This window comes from Callithrix jacchus, chromosome 8 (assembly GCF_049354715.1).
Source record: "Callithrix jacchus isolate 240 chromosome 8, calJac240_pri, whole genome shotgun sequence".
Classification (NCBI taxonomy): domain Eukaryota; kingdom Metazoa; phylum Chordata; class Mammalia; order Primates; family Cebidae; genus Callithrix; species Callithrix jacchus.
In genome coordinates, this window is record NC_133509.1 from 26,257,148 (window position 1) to 26,282,546 (window position 25,399).

At 38.3% G+C, this 25,399-nt stretch overlaps 1 non-coding gene and 1 pseudogene across 1 annotated transcript; both read right to left on the reverse strand.

The window, feature by feature from the left end:
* Positions 1 to 25,399, reverse strand: part of LOC118145142 (uncharacterized) — a 59,045-nt pseudogene that overhangs the window by 32,705 nt on the left and 941 nt on the right.
* LOC118145301 (U6 spliceosomal RNA) lies at positions 11,313 to 11,419 on the reverse strand. The gene has a single exon (XR_004730426.1). It is a non-coding gene; the product is annotated as a U6 spliceosomal RNA (small nuclear RNA).

The window sequence follows — 25,399 nt, forward strand, 5'->3', positions numbered from 1 at the left end:
AAAAGCAGGAGTTGCAATTCTCATCTCCGATAAAATAGACATTAAAGCAACAAAGATCAAAAGAGACAAAGAAGGCCATTACATAATGGTAAAAGGATCGATACAACAAGAAGAGCTAACGATCCTAAACATATATGGACCCAATGCAGGAGCACCCAGATACATAAGGCAAGTTCTTAAGAACTTACAAAAGGACTTAGACTCTCACACAATAATAGTGGGAGACTTTAACACTCCACTGTCAATACTAGACAGATCTACCAGACAAAAAATCAACAAGGATATCCAGGGCTTGAACTCAGACCTGGAGCAAGCAAACCTGATAGACATTTACAGAACTCTCCACCCCAAATCCACAGAATACACATTCTTCTCAGCACCACATCACACCTACCAAAAATTGACCACATAATTGGAAGTAAAGCACTGCTCAACAAATGCAAAACAACTGAAATCATAACAAATAGCCTCTCAGACCATAGTGCAATCAAGTTAGAACTCAGAATTCAGAAACTGACCCAGAACCGCACAGCTTCATGGAAACTGAACAACTGGCTCTTGAATGTTGACTGGGTAAACAACGAAATGAAGGCAGAAATAAAGAAGTTCTTCGAAACCAATGAGAACGAAGACACAACGTGCCAGAACCTCTGGGACACATTTAAAGCAGTCTCTAGAGGAAAGTATATAGAAATAAGTGCCCATATGAGGAGAATGGAGAGATCCAAAATTGACACCCTATCGTCAAAATTGAAAGAGCTAGAGGACCAAGACCAAAAAAACTCAAAACCCAGCAGAAGACAAGAAATAACTAAGATCAGAGCTGAGCTGAAGGAGATTGAGACACGAAAAACCCTTCAAAAAATCAATAAATCCAAGAGCTGGTTTTTTGAAAAGATCAACAAAATAGACAGACCACTAGCCAGATTGATTAAAAAGAAAAGAGACAACAACCAAATAGATGCAATAAAAAATGATAAAGGGGAAATCACCACAGATTCCACAGAAATTCAAACCATCATCAGAGAATATTACAAACAACTCTATGCACATAAACTAGTAAACCTGGAAGAAATGGACAAATTCCTGGATTCCTGTGTCCTCCCAAGCCTAAACCAGGAGGAAGCTGAAACTATCAATAGACCAATAACAAGGTCTGAAGTTGAGGCAGCAATTAAGAACCTACCACACAAAAAAAGCCCAGGTCCAGACGGGTTCACAGCCGAATTCTACCAGACACACAAGGAAGAGCTGGCACCATTTCTTCTAAAACTATTTCAAACAATCCAAAAAGAGGGAATCCTTCCCAAATCATTTTATGAGACCAACATCATTCTGATACCAAAACCCGGCAGAGACCCAACGAGAAAAGAAAACTTCAGGCCAATATCCATGATGAACATAGATGCAAAAATCTTCAATAAAATATTGGCAAGCCGATTGCAACAGCACATCAAAAAACTTATTCATCACGATCAAGTAGGATTCATCCCGGGGATGCAAGGCTGGTTCAACATACGCAAGTCTATAAATGTAATTCACCACATAAACAGAACCGAAAACAAAAACCACATGATTATCTCAATTGATGCAGAGAAGGCATTTGACAAAATTCAACAGCCCTTTATGCTAAAAACCCTCAATAAACTCGGTATTGATGGAACGTATCTCAAAGTAATAAAAGCTATTTATGACAAACCAACAGCCAGTATCTTACTGAATGGGCAAAAACTGGAAGCATTCCCTTTGAAATCTGGCACTAGACAAGGATGCCCTCTTTCACCACTCCTATTCAATATAGTACTGGAAGTTCTAGCCAGAGCAATCAGGCAAGAAAAAGAAATAAAGTGTATTCAAATAGGAAAGGTGGAAGCCAAATTGTCTCTATTTGCAGACGACATGATAGTATACCTAGAAGACCCCATTGCCTCAGCCCAAAAACTCCTGAAACTGATAAGCAACTTCAGCAAAGTCTCAGGATATAAAATCAATGTGCAAAAATCACAAGCATTCGTCTACACCAATAACAGACTTAAAGAAAGCCAAATCAAGAGTGAACTGCCATTCGCAATTGCTACAAAAAGAATAAAATACCTTGGAATACAACTCACAAGGAACGTAAGAGACCTCTTCAAGGAGAACTACAAACCACTGCTCAACGAAATCAGAGAGGACACAAACAGATGGAGAAACATTCCATGTTCATGGTTAGGAAGAATTAATATCGTGAAAATGGCTATACTGCCCAAAGTAATTTACAGAATCAACGCTATCCCCATCAAGCTACCATTGACTTTCTTCACAGAACTGGAAAAAACCACCATGAACTTCATATGGAACCAAAAGAGAGCCCGCATAGCCAAGTCAATTCTAAGCAAAAAGAACACAGCGGGGGGCATCACACTACCGGATTTCAAAATATACTACAAGGCTACAGTAATCAAAACAGCATGGTACTGGTACAAAAACAGAGATATAGACCAATGGAACAAAACAGAGGCACCGGAGGCAACACAACATACATACAAGTATACAATCTTTGATAAACCTGACAAAAACAAGCAATGGGGAAAGGATTCCATGTTTAACAAATGGTGTTGGGAAAACTGGCTAGCCATGTGCAGAAAGCAGAAACTGGACCCCTTCCTGACACCTTACACTAAAATTAACTCCAGATGGATTAAAGACTTAAACATAAGACCTGGCACCATAAAAACCCTAGAAGAAAATCTAGGCAAAACTATCCAGGACATAGGAGTAGGCAAGGACTTCATGAACAAAACACCAAAAGCATTGGCAACAAAAGCCAAAATAGACAAATGGGACCTAATGAAACTCCACAGCTTCTGCATGGCAAAAGAAACAGTCACTAGAGTGGATCGGCAACCAACAGAATGGGAAAAAATTTTTGCAGTTTACCCATCTGACAAAGGGCTGATATCCAGAATTTACAAAGAACTCAAACAGATTTACAGGAAAGAAACAAACAAGCCCATTCAAAAGTGGGCAAAGGATATGAACAGATACTTTACGAAAGAAGACATATATGAGGCCAACAATCATATGAAAAAATGCTCATCGTCACTGATCATCAGGGAGATGCAAATCAAAACCACATTGAGATACCATCTCACGCCAGTTAGAATGGCGATCATTAAAAAATCTGGAGACAACAGATGCTGGAGAGGATGTGGAGAAAAAGGAACACTTTTACACTGTTGGTGGGAGTGTAAATTAGTTCAACCATTGTGGAAGACAGTGTGGCGATTCCTCAAGGCCTTAGAAATAGAAATTCCATTTGACCCAGCAATCCCATTACTGGGTATATATCCAAAAGACTATAAATCCTTCTACTATAAGGACACATGTACACGAATGTTCATTGCAGCACTGTTTACAATAGCAAGGTCCTGGAATCAACCCAAATGCCCATTGATAATAGACTGGATTGGAAAAATGTGGCACATATACACCATGGAATATTATGCAGCAATCAGAAATGATGAGTTTGTGTCGTTTGTAGGGACATGGATGAATCTGGAAAACATCATCCTCAGCAAACTGACACAAGAACAGAAAATGAAACACCGCATATCCTCACTCATAGGTGGGTGATGAAAAATGAGAACACATGGACACAGAAAGGGGTGTACTAAACACTGGGGTCTATTGGGGGGAAAAGGGGAGGGCCAGTGGGAGGGGGAGGTGGGGAGGGATAGCCTGGGGAGAAAAGCCAAATGTGGGTGAAGGGGAGAAGAAAAGAAAGCACACTGCCATGTGTGTACCTACGCAACTGTCTTGCATGCTCTGCTCATGTACCCGAAAACCTATAATCCAATAAAAAATAAAAAAAAAAAACTTCAACAAACCACTTGAAGAGACACTAGATATCAGAGGTTCAAGTCATGCAAAAATCTTAGGGTCACCCACAAATTTTTCCACTCAACATAAATAAACAAAACTGTTGGAAACAAAAGTTTAAAATACAGTGAAAACATAAAATTAACATTTTACTATTCTGTACTTCATAATAGTATCTTCTGAATAACATGTTAAGGTAGTTGGTATTTACCAATATTTTCAATATTATTGTTACCATTTACATCTTTATTAGAATACACCCTGTTTTTAACTTCTGAAATGTTTTCCTCTACTATTCAGAAATATTTATTTTCATTACTGGAGACTCCGAATGTAGGTTGGGAATAGTAGCTCACACCTGTAATCCCAGCACTTTGGAAGGTCCAGGAGGGATCCCAGCACTTTTGAAGGCCCAGGAAGGAGAATTACTTGAGGCTGACAGTTTAAGACAAGTCTGGAGATTATAGTGAGTTTCTCTGACTCTACAGAAAATTTGCCACTCATGATGGTGTGTGCCTGTAGTTCCAGCTACTCAAAAGGGTGAGGTGAGAGGATTTCTTAAGCCCAGGAGTTTGAGTTTGCAGTGAGTCTTGATCATGCCATTGCATGCCCCCCTTGGTGACAGAGTAAGAACCTGTCTCCAAAAACAGGAAAAAAAAAAGGCTCAAAATGCTATGTCAAGTCATTCTCAAATCCAACTTTTTTTTTCACATACACAGGTGTCTCCTGCCTTCAGGCTCCCATTATACATTGTCAGTTTTTCTAGTGTCACTCCACCATCTGTGTACTGCACATTATGTCTTTACGTGTCTATCCTATTTGCTGCTAGACTGTAGCAATCATCTTTCTATAAACAGCCTTTATTTTACTAAAGATTTATTGAGTTCCTGCTGAGTGGTAAACACTGGGGTTTAAAGAATGAAAATAAAAGCCGTCAGAGATAACTTTTCTAGAAATCACACCTGAGCCTGAGCTGAGACTTACAGAGCGAGGTTCACCAGATTAAAAGAAGTAGAGGGTAGGAAAGGTAGTAAATGCCAGCTAGTGGCATGAGAGCGAGAGAAGCCTCTCAGAGCATATGTATTTTTCTGCATCAGTGGGGTGGTGATGAAGATTACCAGAAGCTCAGTAATGCCAGATAAAAGGGCAGACAGAGAAAAGGCTGCAGATGGAGATTTGGGCAGAAGCCAGTTCCTGAAAGCCTTGTATAAACCAACTATTATTGTCATTTCTTAAAGAAAAAAAACCAAATTTAAAAAGCATAATTCCAAAACAAAAGCCCAACATTGTATTTTATCTTATCTTAATTGATTTGATTTTTATTAGAAAAGGTGGTCTCACTCTGCCATCCAGGCTACAGTGTAATGTTGCTATCATAGCTAACTGCAGCCTCAAACTTCTAGGTTCAAGCAAGTCTCCTGCTTCAACCTCTCAAGTTGCTGGAATTAAGGTACAGAACACCACACCCAGCTACATTTAAAAAAAATAGACATGGGGTTGCCCAGGCTGGTGGACCTTTTGACCTCAAGGGATTCTTCTATCTCAGCCTCCAATACTGCTAGTATTACGGGTAGGAGCCATCATGCCCAGCAACACCAATATTTTCAAATAAATCAACTGGAGCTTCATCATTTTATTGTATCATGGATGGGTGAAAATCTTGTAATAGACTCAAGTACTCCATGGATTTGTGACAAGGAAACTATATAGCATTAACTACAGCTGAAGCTTCTCTTGTCTCTGACTCTATGTAATTAAGTGTCTTAGGGTTTGTACCTTCTTTATTTTTTGAAATGTGAAGGCTTTGTAGCTGCTGTTTCTGTCAAACATCCAAGCTTGTTAGATATCCCTTCTGGAAAACATCATCCTTCTGTCTCCTTACCTGGCAGACTTTTACTCACTCTGCATGCTTACCCTAAATCCCACACACTTTTTAGAAGTTTACACTCATCAGCACAAATTTAAAAGTGCATGGCATCTAATGAACATAATAAATACCTAGTAAATAATCACTATATGCTCAGGTGATATCTATCCTCCATCTGTCCTCTACATAAGGGTCAGCAAACTAGAGACCACAGGCCAAATCCTACCTACCATATGTTTTTTCTCAATAAAGTTTTATGAGAGTACAGTCATGCCTATTCACTGATGTACTACCTATAACCGCTTTCACACTACAATGGCAGAGTTGAGTAGCTACAAGAGGTCACACGGCCTTCAGCTGCTGAAATTATTTGAGAGACATAGAGAAAGAGAGAGAGAGAGAGAGAGAGAGAGAGAGAGAGAGAGAGAGAGAGAGAGAGAGAGAGAGAGAGAGAGACTGCATTGCCTAAAATATTTCCTACTGAGCCCTTTACAGAAGCAGCTTGCTAATTTCTGCTTTATACCATGAACAGAACACCCTAATTCTCAAATCTAATGCCTCCCCTGCTCACCATTTTCCAAAGAAATTCGAGCAAACACTGAATTTGGGTAGGTACTCCCTACCCAAGAGCAGTTCTTTATTGTTTCTTGCTGGAGAAACTCAAATCTATTTGGATATTTATTATCTCAATACCCCTCCCCAGCTTCAAAAGAGAATTATTCTAAGCTCATCACATCATTACATTTGCTTTTCCAGTGCCTGGTTCAGGGATGGGCATGTGGTGTAACCCAGCCCATAGGATGATAAAGGAAGCCCCCTCCATGCTTCTGAGTTTTCTTTCAATTTAAAAGACACATGTGAAGAAAAGCATTCTACTCAAGAAAGTTTCCCTGGCCTACAGGATAAGATCTACTCATTTCTATATATTAAAAAGCCTTTTATTGAGTTTGTTTCTAAACACAGGTAAAACAACAACAAAGTCTTTCCTAAGCTTGCCTTCACTGGCACATAATGCACATAATAAATATATAATAAATAATAACTATAAGTTAGTTTTACCCCATTCCCAGCAACACCCATATTAGACATTTTTGCATTAGTAAATTTGAACTGCTCATAAACTCTACAAAGTTCACTCAGGTGTCCCACATTTTGAACTTGCTCCTTCTTTTTTAAAACTTTCATTATTCGTGGCTGCTGCTTCTATCAAAATACAAGTTTGTTAGATATTCCTTCTGCCAAGCATCATCCCTCTGCCTCCTTAAGTGAGTAAACTTTGCCAGGTACTCTAAATTCTACCCACATTTTAGAAGCCAGCATTCATCACCACAAATGTAAAAGTGCCTGGTATGTGCTGAACATAATACATACATATTAAATAATAACTGTAAGCTCCCAGCTGACATTGGATGCAGAGTAAGCGCTACATAAGGTAGCAAATAAAATAAATGACGATGGTAATAACAACCTCCTAACTCTATTTTTAAAATGTATTTTGTAACATTGGAAAAAATGTTTAGTCTGCAAAAGACACATGATTGATAGTTATCTTTTAAGTGGACAGAAATGAATTAAAATATTTCCCTAAAATTCTGTTGAAAAAACACAAAAATTAAATCGTTATCTGTATTCGATTATGAGCACCTTAAAGACAAAAACTATGTCAATTCCATCTTTGTCTCCTGCAATTTGCCAAACCTAACTTACAGATGTGGTTTGATAAATATGTACTAAACTAATGGTGTCTTCATACAGTTCAGATTTTACAATGCATTAAGTGTTATATTTTTGTTATTGTGAAACATTTTTATATTTTATTATAAATTTTGGAACCTAAAGTTTGGCTATTGGAATATTTTTTATTATCATCTTTTGCCTAATGATAATAGAGTATCTCTCTCTCCCTCTCTTTTATTTAAGATAGAGTCTTGCTCTGTTGCCCAGGCTAGAGTACAGTGGCACAATCTCTGCTCATTGCAATCTTTACCTCTCAGATTCAAGCAATTTTCCTGCCTCAGCCTCCTGAGTAGTTGGGATTACAGGTGTCCGCCCCCATGGCTGGCTAATTTTTGTAATTTTAGTAGAGATGGAGTTTCACCATGTTGGCCAGGCTGGTCTCAAATTCCTGGCTTCAAGTTATCCATCTGCCTAAGCTTCCCAAAGTGCTGGTATTACAGGCATGAGCCACTGTGCCCAGCATGGTAACAGAGCATTTTGTTTCAACAAACTTACTATTATTATGATAACTAGCCAGCACATTAAAAACACACTCTTTTTCCAGATGTGAATATATCTCATGAGGTTCCAACTGATGGAGAGTGAAATAAAAAATAGCCCCTGTTTGTATAAGAATATGTAATATAACTTCTGCTTCTTGGAAAGCAATTACTTTTCTGTCTTCTGCATTCAATAGGTATCTTCAAAAATAATCTCCTCTTTGTATGGGTGCACAATGGCTTAGTTTTATGGTTCTTATTGCCATTTGTTTATGATATCAGAAAAAATTTTTTGAGTTCCCAGTTCTAAATAAAGGTACTTTTTTAGTGACACAAATTTCTGTGTAATGCAGTTAACCCTTGAACAACAAGAGTTTGAACTGCAGGGTCCACTTATGTGCAGAGCTTTCTTCTGCCTCTGCAACCCAGAGACAGCAAAACCAGCCTTTTTCCTTTCTCTTCAGCCTAATCAACCTGAAAATGATGAAGATGAAGACCTTTGGGAGAATTCACTAATGCTTTATAAATCATAAGTGTATTTTTTTCTTTTCTATGATTTTTGTAACAGCTTCATTTCTCCAGTTTACTTTATTGTGAGAACCTAGTATATAATACTGAAACACATATCAAATATGTGTTCATCAGCTGTTTATGTTATCAGTAAGACTTTCACTAAATGGCAGACTACTAGTAGTTAAGAAGTTTGTAAGGAGCAAAAATCATACTCAGATTTTCAACTGCACAGGGTTTAGAGACCCTAACCCCCACATTATTCAAGAATTAACTGTAATTAACATTTATTTACTAAATACACATGATTTATTATAAAAGTTAAATAGAATATCTATTTGCCTGACAAGTCCAATTTGTAATAATTGGATTAGACAGAAAAATACCATGATTAAAAATCTAATTTCTTATTTATATTAATATGAAAATATGTAGATTTTCAATGATCATAAGTGGGTAAATAAATTTTTTTTAAATTTTTTATTGCATTTTAGATTTGGGGGTACATGTGCAGAACATGCAAGACAGTTGCATAGGTACACACATGGCAGTGTGTTTTGCTTCCTTTCTCCCCTTCACCCACATTTGGCATTTCTCCCCAGGCTATCCCTCCCCACCTCCCCCTCCCACTGGCCCTCCCTATTTCCTTCAAAATAGACCCCAGTGTTTAGTACTCTTCTCTCTGTGTCCATGCGTTCTCATTTTTCATCACCCACCTATGAGTGAGAATATGCGGTGTTTCGTTTTCTGTTCTTGTGTCAGTTTGCTGAGGATGATGTTCTCCAGATTCATCCATGTCCCTACAAACGACACAAACTCATCATTTCTTATTGCTGCATAATATTCCATGGTGTATATGGGCCACATTTTTCCAATCCAGTCTATTATCAATGGGCATTTTGGTTGATTCCAGGTCTTTGCTATTGTAAACAGTGCTGCAATGAACATTCGTGTACATGTGTCCTTATAGTAGAACGATTTATAGTCTTTTGGATATATACCCAGTAATGGGATTGCTGGGTCAAATGGAACTTCTATTTCTAAGGCCTTGAGGAATCGCCACACTGTCTTCCACAATGGTTGAACTAATTTACACTCCCACCAACAGTGTAAAAGTGTTCCTTTTTCTCCACATCCTCTCCAGCATTTGTTGTCTCCAGATTTTTTAATAATCGCCTAAGACAATACTGTTTGAGATTATGAATGAGCTACAATGAACTTATTAAGTTACTCCAAATTCTAAAGAAATTAAAATTTAAAAATTAATTTTTATGTTTAAACTGCTCTTTTATGATTAAAACTATATCATCTTACTTTATTTTTTCTTGTTTTTTATTTTTTGGAGACAGAGTCTCACTCTTTCGTCTAGGTTGGAGTGCAGTGGTGCTAATACAGCTATTGAAAACTCCACCTTCTGGAATCAAGGAATTCTCCTGCCTCAGCCTCCCAAGGAGCTAGGATTACAGGCACCTGCCACCATGCCTAGTTAAGTTTTGTACTTTTAGTAGCCACAAGGTTTCACCATGTTAGCCATGCTAATCTCAAACTCCTGACCTCAGGTGATCCATCTGCCTCAGCCTCCCAAAGTGCTAGAATTATAGGCATGAGCCACTGCACCTAGCCTGCAATGTTACTTTTAAAAATCAGTAAGACCATCAAGAGAAATGAGAAATTTACGATCAAGAAGTCTTACCTCGATTGTCATCTTGAAGATGATTTTGAAATTTCTTGTTTTTATGTTCCAAAATTTGTTGTTGAATTCTATGCATAATGAATGTCATAAACAAATTACTATTTTAATAGCGACATGAAAAATATTTACTAAACATATTAAATTCTTAAAGCATTTCAGACCATATCAGAGCTAATATCAGAACACTAACGTCCCATACACTTTAAAATTTGAAGCTCTGTAAACCTATTAGGCTTCTAATTAAAGAAGAAAAACATGAAGTACTCATTCTGTGAGAGAAGCATAGCTCAGTAAATAAATTCTAGTCAGCTTAAGAGCCTGGAAAGTGTCCTGCACTCAGAGTAAGTCCTCGCTCTGTCACCTATAGATATTTGGTTTTCATACTGATCACTTTTAAAAAACAAGAATTTTACTACCTTACTTTTCTAAGTTGCCAGGAGAATGTAATGAGATAACATATTTAAATGCTCAGAAAAATAGGAAAGCAATTGAATAATTTATTCTTAAACTGTATTGCTGAGACAATTTAGGAATCTCAAATAAAACGTGATGGGTATTTTCTCACAGGTTCTAATATTTGAATGTCACCGTTTTCAGAAAATGTTACCATGTGCTAATTTTGATTATTAGTTCCACTCATCGTGGCTTGTAGTTCAGAGCATTTAAGCTAATTTATAACTTTTAACTAAATTTATATATAAATATATTATTATCTAATTAAAACAGATTACCTAATTATCCCCTATTACTGAGCTCATCAATCACACCAAGGCCAGAAAACTAACAGAGGTCAAAACCTTGTTTGGACAACTACCATTTCTTCTCTGTCTACTCAAACTCTGAGCCAGCAGATCTCTGTTAGAGGGCTGCATCTTCTTGGTCCTCTCCAACTGACATACAAGACAAAACCCTGCTTGCATTGTTTCTCATTTCCATGAAAGAGGTCCACATTGATGTTTCCTCATTTCCAAGTCATGTGCTAACAACATATTTGCATGTAACATCCCATATGTTACTCAGCTCTGTTCTCATTTCACAGATTACCTCACAGGATATAATGATAACAAAAGAAATTTCAATATGGGGTGTCTCCTGCTTTGGTTTTACTCAGACTGTTTCCTTGGAGCTAGTTAACAAATAGTCAAATGACCTTCTGAGGACTATGCCAAATATGGAATGCTTCATGAATATGTGAGCCATTCTTAGGCAGCAGGCATGCTTATCTGTTCTGTATCGATCTAATTTTAGAATCTGTGCTGCTGAAATAAGTACAAAGCAGTATTTTATACATGGCTACTCATGAGTCATGGATGAGGATCAACTCTGTTAACTCCAAATTACCTACTTTAGATACAGATAATTCTGTTGAATGACTTCCCGTGAGGTAGAATTTTAAAATATTTTTAAAATTTGAGGTAGAGATGCAAGTAGCCTGAGAGATTTTTATTACTATGGAAACAGATTACCTGGGGGGCTGACTGCAAGTTGGTACCCACTACTCTATTGAAGGATAATGTGGAACCTTCTGCTATTGAACAGAAGCTGCTACAAAGGTCATAAAAAATCCCTAACGTACAGATGTGATGACAAAAGGGAAAGAAAATTCTGATCTCTTTCTGAAACATTATTTGACAAATCCTGACTGTTGAGTACACTTTCAACTAATATTTGCTAGAGAAAACATGAACACAGGTCTCAAAGGATAATTTACCATTAAGGTCTAGGCTAAGCCTAGCTAAGAGGTGGGCTACACATAAGGTTTTTAGTGTTGGGGGAGGGTCAATTGACTCACTATGTGTGTGTGTGGAAAGCCAGGAGTTCTCACTGCCAGAGTAAGGTGCTGGGAACAATGGCTGAGCATATGTACAGGAACTAAAAAACTCCGTAGCTGTGAACTCTGTGTGTGAGTCACAATGAAGACTCAGAAATCTGAATCAGTAAAGGCATCCTGGTGGCAAAGGTCAATCATTACCAGATTGCAGGACCAGTTACAATGGCAGCAGCAATACAGCAAGTGAATAAATGGAAACAACAGAATGATTAGAATGGCCTTTTCCCCTTTTCTTCTGACTTGTAAATCAAGATTGTCTTCTTCGAACCTAGGGCACCCCTTAGCTTTCTGAAAAATTCAAAGGAGAAAGGCATAGGGCATAGCCCCAGGGGACAGTACAAAAATTTCTGCTAAACTGGACATTTCAAGACCCAATAACTAATTAGAAAAGTCAGGCCAGGCATGGTGGCTGGCAGTTTGGTAGGGGAAGGCAGGAGAATCACTTGAGCTCAGAAACATGAACAACATAGTGAGACCTTGTCAAAGAAAAGAAAAGGAAAGAAAGAAGGAAAAGATGTGATATTTGTATCTCACATATAAAGGTTATACTTGGCATAAAATTCAGATCTCTAGAGATAAAGACCTTTAAAAGTCCTGAAAGAATCTTGCACTCACTGCTATTTCTAACTAGTCTAGCTTTCTATTTGATTTCTCTCTAAAAACTGGACTACTCATTGCCATTCCAAATGACCTCAACCAAACTATGAACTGTCATCTAATGTATAAGATGCTATATTTGTCATTATTTTGAACCTCAATTTAGTATTAACTGGACTTTTAAGATGAGCACTTCCCTTATCAAATCACAACAAACAGCATAATCTTCTGCTGTTTGTCCAAACATATCCTGAGAAAAAACACTAACATTTTCTTCAAGGAGAGGGCTGACTATACTTGGCAAGTTATGATGTGTGGCAAGCATGAGGGCTGTTCTGAAATAATAAAGAAATAACTCCACTCAAGAACTGGAATAAAGTATTTAATCAGCAAATTTGACACAGTTTACCAATTTACTATCTTGCCTGTCACTGTAGACACAATAAAAGTTTACATGCTCTAGCTTATGTCTATCAGCATCTTGGGTGCTTGAGTGTTCATCTTTGTAAATTGCCACCAAGGCTTAAAGGCAGGTACAACAATGAAGCTTCTTGTCCCCCTGGGGTGTGACATAATACAAATTGCTAATTTATTGTCCTTTGACAGCCAAGCAACTATGCTGAGGTCACTTATCTAAAATAGGCAAAAATTTAAAGGAAAATTCTTTCCTAGTCTGATATATTTTAATTCAAAGTCAGCAAGGGGTCAGACAAGTAAGAGCCATCAGCAGGCTGAAAACAATGATGATAATAATAATACTGGTAATAGCGGGAGTTGTAAACTGAAAGTTAAAGTCTGCACTTTATAAAATTAATGAACTAGAAAACTCCTATAGCTAATAAAAGATTACAGGACAAAAAACATCATATTAAAGATAAGAGTCTATCAGAGAAGATGAATCCTACTATATACTGTTTTTTTTATGTTGCTCAGTCCAAATAATTGCTTTTATACCTGATTATTTATGTTATTTTTTTACTGTATGCCAACAAATACAAGTTAATCTTTTTATTAATATTTCTCACTTGTGTGACTTTTATCACTCTAGAACACTCGGCTTTTTGTTTAAAAAAAAACAGAACTACTGTACCTTCTGAAATTGTCAACAGTGTGTATATTTGCCTGGTTCTTCACAAAAATGTCATTATTTGCTGCCTCTTGCAAATTATAGCAAGTAAAAGTGGCGTGTTTCTCTTCTGTAAGAAAGCAAAGTAATTTATAATTTACAAAATTACATATTTCTCAACTGAACTAAAAATCTTCTACAAGATGCAATGAACTTAAACATACAATAGAGAAAGTAAATGCAAAGCAGTCCCTTTGTTCTCCCTCCTCTGTGCTTTCCCATACACTGCCTTGCAAACACCCCTTTGTGCATCCCCACATTAACTTTTGTCATCTCCAAAACTCACTTCATTTACCAGTCCTGTAAATCATTGCTTCTCTCACAGCATTTAGCACAGTATATCTTAATTATGTTATTGTTTCCCACTGAAACCTAAGAGCTTCTAGAGGGCAAGGGCTGTATCTTTTTTCTCTGTAACGCTAAAACCTAAGATGTTGTAGCAAATGCTTTAAGTTTTAAAAATAAATTAATGATCTAAATTATTATCTCTAGAGCAGTGTTTCTTAAACTATATTCAAAGAATATTTGCTTTACCAGAAGTACTGTACCCAATAGAAAAAGTCCATGATCATCTGCATTTTAAAAGTATTACAAAACTATATTGTATGTCTAAGAATCAAGAAATCTCTTAAAATTTGCCTAATCCCACTCTGACAATACTTTCTGTGGCAAATGTTAACATTTTAGGAACTAGACTTCCAGGGATACAGTTGCCAGAGCTTCCCCAAACAGGCTGAGGTTCCTCTGGGTGGCACACACTTGCTCAATTCACTTCTACCAAATGGTGTCAGGATCCCAGATGCCAATGTCAGGCCCTTCTGATCTGAATGGATCACTAAAGAAATAAGCTCTGACTTAAGAGAGATTTTGGCTTCAAATGCACTTATCTTCCTTATTATTAAACAGTTCATGAGTTTTCTCCTAATACAAAAGGATAGATTTTTATCTTAACTGACAAAAAGCTCAGTGTGTTCTGTATAAGAGAAGCAAGTTAAAATTTTTTGAAAATAAGTCTGGATGCAGTGGCTCATGCCTGTAATCCCAGCAGTTTAGGAGGCCGAGGTGGGTAGATCACCTGAGGTCAGGAGTTTGAGACCAGCTGGCCAACATGGTAACACCATGTCTCTACTAAAAATACAAAAATTAGCTGGCCATAATGGCACATGCCTGTAGTCCCAGCTACTTCAGAGGCTGAGGCAGGAGAATCTCTTGAACCTGGGAGGTGGAAGTTGCAGCGAGCCAAGTTCATGCCATTGCACTCCAGCCTGGACAACAAGAGCAAATGCTGTCTCAAAAAAAATTTATTCTTAATTATAGTGAAAATTCTGGAACCCTAATGCAGCTTTACTTTATAATTTTTTGATCGATTTGTATTGGTTTCCATTTACACTGCTATTTAACATTATTTTTTTACTTTAGGCAAAATATAAATCAGAAAAAAAATACAATGGCTTATCAATATAAGTTCGAATACTGATGTATATGGCTTATTTCTGGAATAATAAAAGCCAATACGTCACTTGTATTTTAAGGGACATTACTGGAAAGAAATATATAATGTCTGGAATATTCATAAACTATTCAACTCTCACCAGGAATAACCCAGAAAGGCTTTTAGGCATTCGTTTTTTTTAATTTTTATTTTTTATTGCATTTTAGGTTTTGGGGTACATGTGCAGAGCATGCAATACAGTTGAATAGGTACACACATGGCAATGTGTTTTGTTTGCTTTCTCCCCTTCACCCACACTTGGCATTTCTCCCCAGGCTATCCCTCCCCACCTCCCCCTCCCACTAGCCCTCCCCTTTTCCCCCCAATAGACCCCAGTGTTTAGTACTCCCCTCCCTGTGTCCATGTGTTCTCATTTTTCATCACCCGCCTATGAGTGAGAATATGCGGTGTTTCATTTTCTGTTCTTGTGTCAGTTTGCTGAGAATGATGTTCTCCAGATTCATCCATGTCCCTACAAATGACACAAACTCATCATTTCTGATTGCTGCATAATATTCCACGGTGTATATGTGCCACATTTTCCCAATCCAGTCTATCATCAATGGGCATTTGGGTTGATTCCAGGTCTTTGCTATTGTAAACAGTGCTGCAATGAACATTCGTGTGCATGTGCCCTTATAGTAGAACGATTTATAGTCCTTTGGATATATACCCAGTAATGGGATTGCTGGGTCAAATGGAATTTCTATTTCTAAGGCCTTGAGGAATCGCCACACTGTCTTCCACAATGGTTGGACTAATTTACACTCCCACCAACAGTGTAAAAGTGTTCCTTTTTCTCCACATCCTCTCCAGCATCTGTTGTCTCCAGATTTTTTAATGATCGCCATTCTAACTGGCGTGAGATGATATCTCAATGTGGTTTTGATTTGCATCTCTCTGATGACCAGTGACGATGAGCATTTTTTCATATGATTGTTGGCCTCATATATGTCTTCTTTCTTAAAGTGCCTGTTCATATCCTTTGCCCAATTTTGAATGGGCTTGTTTGATTTTTTCCTGTAAACCTGTTTGAGTTCTTTGTAAATTTTGGATATCAGCCCTTTGTCAGATGGGTAAACTGCAAAAATTTTTTCCCATTCTGTTGGTTGCTGATTCACGCTAGAGACTGTTTCTTTTGCTGTGCAGAAGCTGTGGAGTTTGATTAGGTCCCATTTGTCTATTTTGGCTTTTGTTGCCAATGCTTTTGGTGTTTTGTTCATGAAGTCCTTGCCTACTCCTATGTCCTGGATGATTTTGCCTAGATTTCCTTCTAGGGTTTTTATGGTGCCAGGTCTTATGTTTAAGTCTTTAATCCAGCTGGAGTTAACTTTGGTGTAAGGTGTCAGGAAGGGGTCCAGTTTCTGCTTTCTGCACATGGCTAGCCAGTTTTCCCAACACCATTTGTTGAACAGGGAATCCTTCCCCCATTGCTTGTTTTTGTCGGTTTTTATCAAAGATTGTATACTTGTATGTATGTTGTGTTGCCTGCGGTGCCTCTGTTTTGTTCCATTGGTCTATCTCTGTTTTGGTACCAGTACCATGCTGCTTTGATTACTTTAGCCTTGTAGTATAGTTTGAAATCCGGTAGTGTGATGCCCCCCGCTGTGTTCTTTTTGCTTAGAATTGACTTGGCTATGCGGGCTCTCTTTTGGTTCCATATGAAGTTCATGGTGGTTTTTTCCAGTTCTGTGAAGAAAGTCAATGGTAGCTTGATGGGGATAGCGTTGATTCTGTAAATTACTTTGGGCAGTATAGCCATTTTCACGATATTAATTCTTCCTAACCATGAACATGGAATGTTTCTCCATCTGTTTGTGTCCTCTCTGGTTTCATTGAGCAGTGGTTTGTAGTTTTCCTTGAAGAGGTCCCTTACGTTCCTTGTGAGTTGTATTCCGAGGTATTTTATTCTTTTTGTAGCAATTGTGAATGGCAGTTTGTTCTTGATTTGGCTTTCTTTAAGTCTGTTATTGGTGTAGAGGAAGGCTTGTGATTTTTGCACATTGATTTTATATCCTGAGACTTTGCTGAAGTTGCTTATCAGTTTCAGGAGTTTTTGGGCTGAGGTGATGGGGTCTTCTAGGTATACTATCATGTCATCTGCAAATAGAGACAATTTGGCTTCCACCTTTCCTATTTGAATACCATTTATTTCTTTTTCTTGCCTGATTGCTGTGGCTAGAACTTCCAGTACTATATTGAATAGGAGTGGTGAAAGAGGGCATCCTTGTCTAGTGCTGGATTTCAAAGGGAATGCTTCCAGTTTTTGCCCATTCAGTAGGATATTGGATGTTGGTTTGTCGTAAATAGCTTTTATTACTTTGAGATACGTTCCATCGATACCGAGTTTATTGAGGCTTTTTAGCATAAAGGGCTGTTGAATTTTGTCAAATGCCTTCTCTGCATCAATTGAGATAATCATGTGGTTTTTGTTTTTGGTTCTGTTTATGGGGTGAATTACGTTTATAGACTTGCGTATGTTGAACCAGCCTTGCATCCCCGGGATGAATCCTACTTGATCATGGTGAATAAGTTTTTTAATTTGCTGTTGCAATTGGCTTGCCAATATTTTATTGAAGATTTTGCATCTATGTTCATCATGGATATTGGCCTGAAGTTTTCTTTTCTTGTTGGGTCTCTGCCAGGTTTTGGTATCAGGATGACATTGGTCTCATAGAATGATTTGGGAAGGATTCCCTCTTTTTGGATTATTTGGAATAGTTTCAGAAGAAATGGTACCAGCTCCTCTTTGTGTCTGGTAGAATTCGGCGGTGAACCCGTCTGGACCTGGACTTTTTTTGTGTGGTAGGCTCTTATTTGCTGCCTCGACTTCTGCCCTTGTTATTGGTCTATTCATAGTTTCAGCTTCCTCTTGGTTTAGGCTTGGGAGGACACAGGAGTCCAGGAATTTATCCATTTCTTCCAGGTTTACTAGTTTAAGTGCATAGAGTTGTTTGTGATATTCTCTGATGATGGTTTGAATTTCTGTGGAATCTGTGGTGATTTCCCCTTTATCATTTTATATTGCATCTATTTTGTTGTTGTCTCTTTTCTTTTTAATCAGTCTGGCTAGTGGTCTGTCTATTTTGTTGATCTTTTCAAGAAACCAGCTCTTGGATTTACTGATTTTTTGGAGGGTTTTTCGTGTCTCAATCTCCTTCAGTTCAGCTCTGATCTTAGTTCAGCTCTGCTGGGTTTTGAGATCTTTTGATCTTGCTCCTCTAGCTCTTTGAATTTTGACGATAGGGTATCAATTTTGGATCTCTCCATTCTTCTCGTATGGGCACTTATTGCTATATACTTTCCTCTAGAGACTGCTTTAAATGTGTCCCAGAGATTCTGGCATGTTGTGTCTTTGTTCTCATTCGTTTTGAAGAACTTCTTTATTTCTCCTTTCATTTCATTGTCTATCCAGTCAACATTCAAGAACCAGTTGTTCAGTTTCAATGAAGCTGTGAGGTTCTGGGTTGGTTTCTGAATTCTGAGTTCTAACTTGATTGCACTATGGTCCGAGAGAATGTTTGTTATGATTTCAGTTGTTTTGCATTTGCTGAGGAGTGCTTTACTTCCAATTATGTGGTCAATTTTAGAGTAGGTGTGATGTGCTGAGAAGAATGTATATTCTGTGGATTTGGGGTGGAGAGTTCTGTAAATGTCTATCAGGTTTGCTTGCTCCAGGTCTGAGTTCAAGCCCTGGATATCCTTGTTGATTTTCTGTCTGGTTGATCTGTCTAATATTGACAGTGGAGTGTTAATGTCTCCCACTATTATTGTGTGGGAGTCTAAGTCTCTTTGTAAGTCATTAAGAACTTGCCTTATGTATCTGGGTGCTCCTGTATTGGGTCCATATATGTTTAGGATCGTTAGCTCTTCTTGTTGTATCGATCCTTTTACCATTATGTAATGGCCTTCTTTGTCTCTTTTTTTCTTTGTTGCCTTAAAGTCTATTTTATCAGAGATGAGAATTGCAACTCCTGCTTTCTTTTGCTCTCTATTTGCTTGGTAATCTTCCTCCATCCCTTTATTTTGAGCCTTTGTGTATCCTTGCATGTGAGATGGGTTTCCTGGATACAGAACACTGATGGGTTTTGGGTTTTTATCCAATTTGCCAGTCTGTGTCTTTTGATTGGTGCATTTAGTCCATTTACATTTAGGGTTAATATTGTTATGTGTGAATTTGATACTGCCATTTTGATGCTAGCTGGCTGTTTTGCCCATTAGTTGTTGTAGATTCTTCATTATGTTGATGCTCTTTAGCATTTAGTGTGATTTTGGAATGGCTGGTACTGGTTGTTCCTTTCTATGTGTAGTGCCTCTTTCAGGAGCTCTTGTGAAGCAGGCCTGGTGGTGACAAAATATCTGAGTGCTTGCTTGTTCACAAAGGATTTTATTTTTTCTTCACTTATGAAGCTCAGTTTGGCTGGATATGAAATTCCGGGTTGAAAGTTCTTTTCTTTAAGGATGTTGAATATTGGCCCCCACTCTCTTCTGGCTTGTAGAGTTTCTGCCGAGGCCTACTGTGAGTCTGATGGGCTTCCCTTTGTGGGTGACCCGACCTTTCCCCCTGGCTGCCCTTAGTATTTTCTCCTTTATTTCAACTTAGTTGAATCTGCCGATTATGTGCCTTGGGGTTGCTCTTCTTGCGGAATATCTTTGTGGTGTTCTCTGTATTTCCTGCAATTGAGTGTTGGCCTGTCTTGCTAGGTGGGGGAAATTTTCCTCGATAATATCCTGAAGAGTATTTTCCATATTGGATTCATTCTCTTCATCACATTCTGGTACGCCTATCAAATGTAGGTTAGGTCTGTTCACATAGTCCCACATTTCTTGGAGACTTTGTTCATTCCTTTTTGCGCTTTTTTCTCTGATCTTGGTTTCTCATTTTATTTCATTGAGTTGATCTTCGACTTCTGATATTCTTTCTTCTGCTTGGTCAATTCGGCTATTGAAACTTGTGCATGCTTCGTGAAGTTCTCGTGTTGTGTTTTTCATCTCCTTTAATTCATTCATATTCCTCTCTAAGTTATCCATTCTTGTTATCATTTTCTCAAATCTTTTTTCAAGGTTCTTAGTTTCTTTGCATTGATTTGAAACATGTTCTTTTAGCTCACAAAAGTTTCTCATTATCCATTTTCTGAAGTCTAATTCCGTCATTTCATCACAGTCATTCTCCATCCAGCTTTGTTCCCTTGCTGGTGAGGAGTTTTGGTCCTTTCTAGGAGGCGAGGTGTTCTGGTTTCGGGTGTTTTCCTCCTTTTTGCGCTGGTTTCTTTTCATCTTTGTGGATTTATCCACCTGTCGTCTGTGTAGTTGCTAACTTTTCGATTGGGTCTCTGAGTGGACACCCAGATTGTTGATGATGAAGTATTTCTGTTACTTGGTTTTCCTTCTAGCAGTCTAGCCCCTTTGCTGTATGACTGCTGAGGTCCACTCCAGGCCCTCCTTGTCTGGCGTGCACCTATAGCAGCTGGGGAACAGCGAGGGATGCTACCAGTTTCTTTTTCTGCTTTGTCCCAGAATGATGCCTGCCAAATGTCAGTCTTTTGGATATAGAGGGGTCAGGGAGCTGCTTGAGGAGACAGTCTGTACTTTGTAGGAGCTCAATTGCTGAGCTGTGAGCTCTGTTGTTCAGTCAGGGCTGTTAGGCTTCTATGTTTAATTCTGCTGCAACACAACTCATAAAAAAACCTTTTTTTCTCAGATGCTCTGTCTGGGAGGGGGTTGGGGCTTTCCTTGTGAGTGTCCACCTCGCTGTCCTGCCCAGCTAGGAGGCAGTCTAGTCACTTTTTGCCGGCTGAGGCTCCGCCCTGCTTGTGTGAGGTTCACCCTGTTGCTGCAGGCTCTGCCCTTCTGCTGCAGTCTCCGCCTTGTTGCCACGGGCTATGCCCTGTGGCGGAGTCTCTCTGTTGTATCGGGTTGCCTCAGCAACAGCAGGCTGCGTCAGCAATGGGCGTGTACCTCAGTAGGGGCTGATTGCCTCGGTAATGGTGGAAGCCCCTCCCCCACGGAGCTGCACTTTAAGAAAACCTCCTCACCGGGAGCATTTGGAATCACCATTTTGTTTGTCGTACTGCACTACCCCAAACACTGTTTCCCTGGGATTTCCTGGGCTGGCTCACTGTCCAAGTCTCATTCAGTCTCAAGTTCAGCCCTCTCAGGTCTCAGTTTGCCAGTTCAACAGGGCACCCATAACAGTGCGCTTTTGTATGGAGTGCTGTGGAGTGCCTCTGTGCTCCAGCACGGGCCGCAGCCTTACCGGCTGCCAGCTACACCAGCCAAGGCCTCTGCCTGGCGTCCCACATCTCATTTATACCTGGGAATTTCCCCGTTCTGTGGGCAACTAAGATTTGTCTGGAAATGCGTCCTCGACTCACCCTCTCCGTGCATCCAGCAAGAGCTTCAATCCTGGGTTGTTCTCACAGCCCCATCTTGAGTCCTCCTGGCTTTTAGGCATTCTTATGAGCAGATGACTATTTGTGGTATATATAGAGAAAAAGAGTTAAAAAAAAACCTCTGAGTTCTAAAATTCAACCCCATAATTGAGGGATTTATATAAACTATAAATTATATATTATAAACCAATATACACTGTCTTGAAAACCTTGAAATCTTTATGAAAACAGACTCTAAAACAGGAGTTGTGAACTCCAATACTTCTAAGGACAAATGAGGTTACCTAAGTAAGTGAAGGACTTCAGTGGGCACAGTATCAAACTAGAGAATATGTGCCTCCTGTACAGGGGCAGCCTCTACAGAGTAGAGTGACGGGGCTCAAGGGACACCAGATTTGATTCTTAAGACAAGTCTGAAGTCCAGATTTCTTCATGAGTCTCTTAAATTTTATATGTTGACTCAATTTAAGGAGTCAAAAAAAAAAGCAAATCTATGTGCCACATTTTGACTATAGCCCTTGTGTTTTTATATTTGTTATGAATGTGTTACTAAATGGTTGTGTATAAACCAAGTATTTGCTTCTGTAATTTTTTCTTTTTCTAGGGTTAAGGTTCAGTTTGAAAAAATCAGGCCCTGATATGTATTTATGTATATATCTATATAATACAAATTGCTGTTAAGACTAATAATAGCCACATCAAGAGTTTTTCCAACATGTATTGATTTACAGTCTCTTTGTATATCATTTCCCCAGATTGTTAACCAAATAGATAATTAGTTCATAGGACTTCCAAAACTAAATTATTAAAAGAATTCCTAGTGTATTCTCACTGACTTCATGGATTTCAGTGTTTAAAACCGACATCCTGATTATGCCAAAACTCTACAAACTAAACAGACATACTGAGATAGCCCGTAATACAACTTCCACTGAAAAAAAGTTCAGTATTTGCTACTAATCTAATTAAAAAAAGAAAACCTCACTCGTAATGAACATTTCTTGACACATAATCACCTGAACGTTGACAAAGGAATATGAAACTATGAAAGGGTCAGCCTCTGCTTCTTCAGAGGTTACCTACAAGCAAATTCCTAAAGACTCTCTGAATAGTAGTGAATAATTCACCATGAGAAGGAAAAGGTGTTCTTCTGTAAGTTGAGAGACATTACCAATACTGTTTTTTTTTCACTTCCCAGGCACAGACACAGAGAGACAGATAAGTCGGGCTAATATTATTGGAAAGGAGAACTTTGAAGGAAGTAGTGCTTATCAAATGCCAACTCTTTTGGAGATTTCTTATGTTTTTGAGATGTGGGAACTTACGCACTGCACTCATCCATTCTGTGCTTCTTAATCAGGAGTGTATTCAAACCTAGAGGTATTTTTTTTCTTCTGTTGTTAGAAACAAGAGTCTACTATGTTGCTCAGGCTGGACTCAAAACCCTAGCATTAAGCAATCCTCTCACCTCAGCCTCTGAAGTAACTGGGATGGGGAACATGCCACTGTGCATGGCTTCAAAAAAATACTTTTAACCATACATGTTCAGGCCTTATTAGATCTGTCACATCAAAATCTTCAAAGGAAATCCTACACTTGTAGATTCTTAACAAACTTTCCCCAGATCACTGTAAGGCACCATTCTAGCTGAAAATTAGTGCAGCAGACAATCGCTTGAGTTTCATCACTCACCCACACAGCCACTACTCATTATCAGTTTGGAATATGGCCAAAAGAAGAAAAAGAGTAAGAGTAAATTATTAAAACTCCGATCAATTTTCCTGCGTATGGGTAGAACAGGAACAAGTAAACTCAAAATCCCACTTGATTTTGCTATTTATAAGCTCCATATCTCCCACCTTCCCACCAAGACATTCTAGATTTGAGAGGAGACTTTAAATTCTTATCTAAGTGGCTGTTTCTGCCAGGATGTGTAATAAGTCTGTTACTAACATGTTCTACCCTTTGCTGAAGTGTTTCTCACTTTGTCACCACCTATTCCTTACCAATTGGGTTTCCTCAGAGTCCTCTAAAAATTAGGCAAGTTTCAATCACTCTCTTTACCAAACCAAAAATGATTACCCCAAAGCTGAAGAGCACTTTGCTCAATACATAAGCTGGAAAAACAACCAACTAAGAAACAAAACCTCTTCTTTACAGTTTTCCCTCATTACCTAATTTCCAAGTGACCTGCATAATATCTCATTGCTCTCCTTTTCCCTTCCCTTTTTTTCCTCTTGAGCCTTGCCACTGAAAGATACATCAGTCTTTTAAAGAAAATTGTCAGCAGTAGCAAGATTTCCATTTATTGCAAGTCGATTTAGTTTTGTTTGAGTTTTAAAGTAAAGCCTATTTCCAGGGTAGATTTTTCTTTCCTGTGTGTGTGGTTTTTATTACACTAATTAGGAAAAAACAGAAAAAAACAAAACAAAACCTGTGGTAGAAAACAAATATTTGAAAAGAAAAAGTTTTACCTTGAACAGATTTACAAAGATTTCTCATAAGGGCACTAAAAAAGCTGTGCCCTCTAATGTTTCTTTAAAAGTATCAATATTTAAAGTAAAATATTAGACAATTAAGTTATTTCAATATATTTTCATTCAAGGAAAACTTGAGCTTCCAAACATGAAAAATAGACCCTTACCTATGTCAATGTTAAAACAAATACTTTGAAAAGTAAGTTGATTGATCGATACCTTGTTTATTGCTTCAATATTTGCCTGGTGGGAGAGCAGTTTTTCTGCCAGTGAAGTCATGCTATTATATATAGCATAATGAAGAGCAGTGTTGCTGTAGACATCTTGAATGTTTGGAGTGGCACCATGTTCCAGCAGAATAGTGGAACAAGCCTCCTCCTGACCATGTACAGCCTATCCGTGTTAGATAAAAAAATTAGACTGTAATTTCTAAGAAGTCAATACACATATTCCACAGGTTTCACTAACTAGTCATATTTACATGAGATAAATTCATTGTGTTTAGATGTATTTAAATCAAATCCATTCCATGCTGAAAGAGTTGACTACTATATACGTTCATTAATGGGATCCTGTTTAGTTCATCATCGATGTCAATCTGGCACTTGCTGCTCACAAATAGAGTGACCACTGCCACATGGCCATGTGCACAGGCAAAATGCAGAGGGGTCCTGTGAGAGTGAGAGTAGTTTTCAGAAAATTGAAGTGCAGTATCTCAACACCTACAATGATTCATGAGATTGTAAACACAAAATCGCATGTTATTCCTCTGCCTTCAAAACAAAGAAGTTTCTTTTGAAGAAAGTACCGTATTTATTAGCTCTTATTGCTCACTACTGTAATGAAACAGCAGCCTATTTGTATAGAATGAGCTTGGTTTTTGGATTCAGTTCAACTAGGGCTTGAGTTCTTCTACTTTGAACTCTGTCACTTACCAGCTATTGCTTATCCTTTCTGTACTTCAATTTTCTCATTAATAAAATAAGGATGACAAGAGCAGTTAGCACATAGGACACCACTGTGATGCTTAAATGAGAACTTATGTATTTAGAACTGTTTCTAGAACAAGTAACAACTCAGTAAGTGTTAGATTTTTGTTTTTTGAGACAGGCTGTCACTCTGTTGCGCAGGCTGCAGTGCAATGGTGTGTTTATACCTCACTACAGACTGGAACTCCTAGGCTCAAGCAATCCTCCTGCCCCAGCCTCCTGAGTAGCTGGAACCACAGGAGTGTACCAGCATACTCAGCTAATTTAAAACAAAGTTTTTGTAGAGTAGGAATTTCACTTTGTTGCCCAGGCTGGTCTCAAACCATGGCCGGATGTTATAATTATTAC